Below are 5736 nucleotides of genomic sequence, written 5' to 3'. Positions count from 1 at the left end.
TTCATATAGATAAGTGAAATCAGCAACAGAAATGTTATAAAGGATTGGAGGAAAGAATCAGGAATATTCTATGGAAAGCTGCCTGCACTATCCATAAAGCTGTATAGTGTTATTTGAAAGTAGACAGGCTAGTTGTAAATATATATTGCAAACTCTAGGTCATTCACTAAGAATTTTTTTGAAAAGGAAGTATAATTGATGTGCTAAGAGAGGAGAGAAAATGCAATCACATAAAATGCTCAATTAAAACCAGAGAAGGCAGAGGAAAAGGATAAAAAATTTTAGAAAAAGAAACAATGAACAAGTGCAACAAACAAAATGGTTACAAACATGGTAGATATTAATTGTCTAAGTAACACCAGTTAAAAAACATAGACTGTTAGAGTGGATTAAAATATAAGACCCAAACTATATGTTTTCTATATGTTTTGGGTATAAAGGCAGAGATAGGTGAAAATTAAAGGGATGGAGGAAGCTATATCATGCCACACTCATCGACAGAAAGCTGGAATAGCATACTAACGTCAGACTTCAGAATAAGGAAAATTATCATGGATAAAGAGAAGCATTATATAATGATAAGAGGTTGACTTCTTTTAGAAGGCATAACAATACTTATTGTGTATGTACCTGACAACAGAGTCAAAATACATGAGGCAAAAACCGAAAGAACTGCAAGAAACAAAAGAATCCACTGTGATAGTTTCAATACCCTCTATCAGTAATTAATAGACCCAGCAGGCAGAAAATCAGTAAGGATATAATTGAACTGAACTGCACCATTAATCTGCTGGACCTAAGTGACACTTGCAAAATATAGATTAGCCTTACTTCAAAGAAAATTGGAAATATAAAAATACATACTTAGGAAACCAATAAGTTTAGGTGTGATAAGTTAATATATAAAATAATTCTTCCGTTTACTAAAGTATATTTATTTTATTCTACCTAATAATTTTTATAGATTTCCTTTAAACATTTAAATTATGAATCCATTTGGAAGTTTCCAATTTATTCTATCAGAAATAGAATTGTGAAATAAATCATCATAAACCCCTATAAATATTTGGAAAAATGAACTCCAGAAGCACCAGTGGACGTCACTGGTGATGTGGCCAGCATACAACCTCCCAAGGAGCCCTTGCCAAGGGACTTATCTTGTAATTTGTGATGCTTTTCCTTACTAAATCTAAAGGAGACGGTGACAGAGGAGTGCATCTTTTCCAAATAAAAGGCCCCACTTTTTAGTGGCAGTTAGAGAAAAGAGTGTGTATGTAGGACCATTCCTCCAGGGCCTCCCTGATTGCCTGTCTGCTCTTGTAACCTCTGACGTTCATTCATTCTGTTAATAACATTTACTGGCCACCTGCTGTGGGCCAGGCAGTGCCCCAGTGACCACAGATATTTGGATTAACTGTTGGGTCATTAACATCACTATGTACATCAAAACAATGATGACAGTTTCCAAAAAGTGGAAATTTTCAACACAAGTAGTTCGCCTAACTTTGCGTCTATTATCAACCACATGATTCTCAGGTGGATGGAATGAGAGTCATAGTAAACTAAGGCCAGCTCTTTATCTCTTTCCTCCTTTCTTTGTCTCTTTCCTCCTCTCTTCCTGTTCTCTGGCCGCACAGAAACAGAAGTCCTAGTTAGCTAGTTGGGGCTCTTTTTCTTTTTTCCTAAGAGAATTTCATGAAGGATTTATTAAATTTTTCATTATTTTTTTTTTTTGTCATTACGCTATCATTAAATTCTCCCATTGAACCCTTGGTGAGTTTTCTCTAGGACCTCTGGTAATTGTATTTATTCATCTAATACTCACTAAGTGCAAGATGCTGTGCTGGGATTATTTGAAATGCAAAACTAAATAAACTTCAACCATTGTCCTCTGTTAGTTTGCAATCTATGATATTCCTTCCAAACAGTTCCTGTAAGGTTCTTACTATTTATGTTCTGCATTTCACAAATTTGGTTACTTTTATTTAATTATGTTTTCTTCCTCACTTTTCATATCTTTTGGAAGCACCATTCATGGTATAAGAATAATTTAACTATCTTTGTATGTGTATTTATAATTCCATAATCATTAAAAAACAAAACAAAGCAAGACATTCCTTAGCACAGATTTAAGAATTGCGAGATCTGGGTTTGAGTCACATCCATGCCTGTGTGGCCTCGGAGCAACCACCTAAATTTTCTTTTACTTTCAGTTACTTTACCCATAAAATAAGACTAAACATTTCTGCCTTATTTATTGCACAGTTTGTGCATGTGTGTTTGTGTATCAAATGATCAAATGTACATGCAATTGTTTTTTACAATATAAAATAATACACAGATGTAAGTTGTTATTATTAAAAGTTTGTAACGGAATCATCCTCAGGGTTTGCTTATGTGTACAACACAAAATGCCATAGAAATAGTAACTAAGGCCAGAATTTGGCCCAGGGCACTTAACTACAGCGATTTTTTTTAAGAGTAGACAGAAAAAAAATCAAAGACTTTTTATTCAAAGCAGAAAACTTTGAAACAAGAGTCCACATTTGGCAAGGAGATAGTTACTAAGTGGATCTCCTTGAAGAAAATTCAGAGGATGAAGGCCAGCTTTAGAGAGCAGGAAGTGAAAGAGAAAAATCTTTAATGTTATCATCTTTCTCCTCCACCCTTGCTTAGAATTCCTTATCTAATCAACTGGAGACACACATCTTAACAATCAAACAATAAAAATGGGGTGTAGTTGAAGTATGGATCATCACAGAGCCCAAAAAACATTCTGATCAGATTGCCTATCATCATGCCCAGAGGGGGGGCACTAGACTTCACTTTCACTTTTAGGGGAACTACAAATAAATGCCTTTCCCGGATTTCTGAAGTGTTTTGTGGTTAAATCCGGTTAAAGTGTAGTACTAAAAATTACATTATGTTCATAGAACCTAGCAAAGAAGCAAAGTTTATGCTTAGCTCCCCTGAGACGAATCAGTAAGTAAAAGAGAATGCCGTGAAGTAGGGGAGAGGAAGAACTTCAGCCACTGCTGATTTTTCCAGTTTGGACTCGCGTGTGTTAAGCTAGTTCTAGAAAAGTAGAAATAAAAGAGGTTATCAGAAGTTCTTTTGGTGTAAGATAGAGAGATGGTTAAAGTGAGAAGTGGGTGAAAGGAACTGGAGAGTGTTAACTACTTCGAGTTAAAAAAAAAAGTAAAATCTCACACCCATTAGGAATGGCCACTACCAAAAACAAAACAAAATAAAACAAAACAGAAAATAACAAAACAAAACAAAACAGAAAATAACAAATGTTGGTAAGAACGTGGAGAAACTAGAATCATTGTTCCTTGTTGGTAAGATTGTGAAATAGTGCAGCCGCCTCTATTGAAATAATATGGTAGATTTAAAAATAAAACTACCCATGTGATCCAGCAGGCCACTTCTGGGCATATATCCAAAAGAACTGAAAACAGAATCTAAAAGAGATGTTTGCACATCCATGTTCATAGCAGTATTATTCACAATAGCCAAGAGGTGGAGGCAACACAAGTGTCCATTGATAGATAAATGGATAAGCAAAATGTGTGCTATATGCATACAATGGAATATTATTCAGCCTGAAAAAAAGAGAATTCTGTCATATTCTACAACATGAATGAATCTCAAGGACATTATATTACGTGAAGTAAACCAGTCAAAGAAAGGCAAATACTGTATGAAACTATTTATATGAGGAACCTAGAGGATCCAAATTCATAGAGACAGAAAGTAGAAAAAGTTGTGAAGATATGTTGCACAACAATGTGAATATACTAAACACTACTGAATTGTACACTTAAAAATGGTTAAGGTGGTAAATTTTATGTTATGTGTTTTTTACCACGATTAAATTTTTTTTTAAATATCTAAAAAATAAAAACCTAAATGCAACCTAACTGCCCGGACTAACTTTATAGATAATGAGCAAGTTCTATGCTTACAGATTTTGATGGTCTCCTATGCCTATAAGTTCTAAGCCCTTTAGAACAACATTCAAAAGAACATCACCTTTTTGGAGGGGGGCCCCTTGACCCGTCCATCCCCTCTGTCATCCCTTCTGCCACCTCTCACAAGCTCCATGTTCCATGGTCCCTGCCCTGGTCTGCATGCATCTTCTCACACGGTGCCCCTTCTCTGTAGTGTCCACCCTTCATCTTTGCCAATCAAAGTCTCATCCATCTGCTAGGTTCATTCATATGTCCTGCTGAACCTTCCCTGATCGTCCCTGAGTTGGTGAGCTCCCCTCTGCTGGGTTTGTAGCTTGTAATCTGTCACTTCCTGCCCTGTGTCCTACAAGCTTGTAAATCTCAGTAGCAACCAGCTCTCCACAGGCAGGGCTGGCATTCGGCATCTTCACAGCACCAGTAGCCAACAAATATTTAATGTAAAGCAAGTCATGTTACTCTTCTGCTGAGAATCTTCTGCTGTCCATAGAGACTTATACAAGGGCTTCAAAGGACTCACAGTCTCCTGCAGTCTGTTTCTCTTCTCTCATCTCCTATCACTTTCCTCTCATTCACACTGCTCCAGCCTCCTGGCCTCTTTGCTGTTCCCTGGACCCACTCGGTGTGTTTTCAGTTTAGGGCCTTTATACGGACTGATTTCTCCACCTGGAATGTTCCTCCCTCATATTTCTACCTGGCTCACTCCTGCACCTCCTTCAGGTCTTTGCTCTAAAGTTACTCTCTGGAAATGTCCTTTCCTAACTGTCTGTCCAACTTAGAATTACAACCCAGTCTCGTCTCCACCCCAGAGTAACTCCCTACCCCCTTTCACATCCTTATTTTTCTCTGTCATACTTACCAACAGGTTACATATATATTATTTATTTGTTTGGTCTTTTGCAAGCCCCGTGAGGGCTGGTATTATTTTACCTTCTTATTCACTGCTTTTTTAAAATCTTCATCGCCTTGTACAGTGCCAGCACATAGTAAAATTCCAATAAATAGTTGTCCAATTCATTAAATGATTGAATGACAGAAAGCACTTGCAGTCTAAGAGTATTGAATGCTTTCTAATTGTTTGTAATCCAAGTCTTTTTTTCTGTGAGCACTCATCCTTGGGCTTGGGGGAAAAATTGCAATACAAGACCTTCTTTGTGGTCATTGCACAGAATTTAACCTGTATTAAGTAGCTAGCAATTGATTGATGTTTTTTTGTTGGCACGCTCTTTAATAATTTCCTGTCAGGAATCAGAGCAAAGGTCATGTTGAATAATCACTCAATTAAGCCTTTAGATGATGGTGATCTGTAAACAGATTTATTAGTCCATATGTGTAATTAATTCTCACATTACCTTGCAGGTTGCTTTAACATTGTAGTAACATGATTCCTGTTAACTTGCTACCTACATTACATTACAAGTCCCAGTCTTTTGGTAAGCCCAGCTCCCAACATTTTGTTGTGGAAATTTTCAAACATATAGGTAAATAGAGAGATTTTACAGTGAGTTTTCATATAAAGGTCTCCTAGATTCTGCTATTAACATTTTAGCATATTTGGTTTAACACCTAACTATCTATCTATCCATCTGTAATTAAGTCTCTCTCTCTCCTTTTTTTTTTTTTTTTGGCTGAGTATAGTGTACATTATTGATGGTACATGATAAAGTAAGGCTCCCTAACCCCTCCCCTTCTTCAGGAATCTGGGATGGAAACTGTATCAAGGACAGGAGTTTTTCAGTGTGTTGGGGGATTGAGTTGGGGCAAA

Source organism: Pteropus vampyrus, unplaced genomic scaffold (assembly GCF_000151845.1).
Source record: "Pteropus vampyrus isolate Shadow unplaced genomic scaffold, Pvam_2.0 Scaffold80, whole genome shotgun sequence".
NCBI lineage: Eukaryota > Metazoa > Chordata > Mammalia > Chiroptera > Pteropodidae > Pteropus > Pteropus vampyrus.
This window is presented reverse-complemented; position numbering follows the sequence as displayed.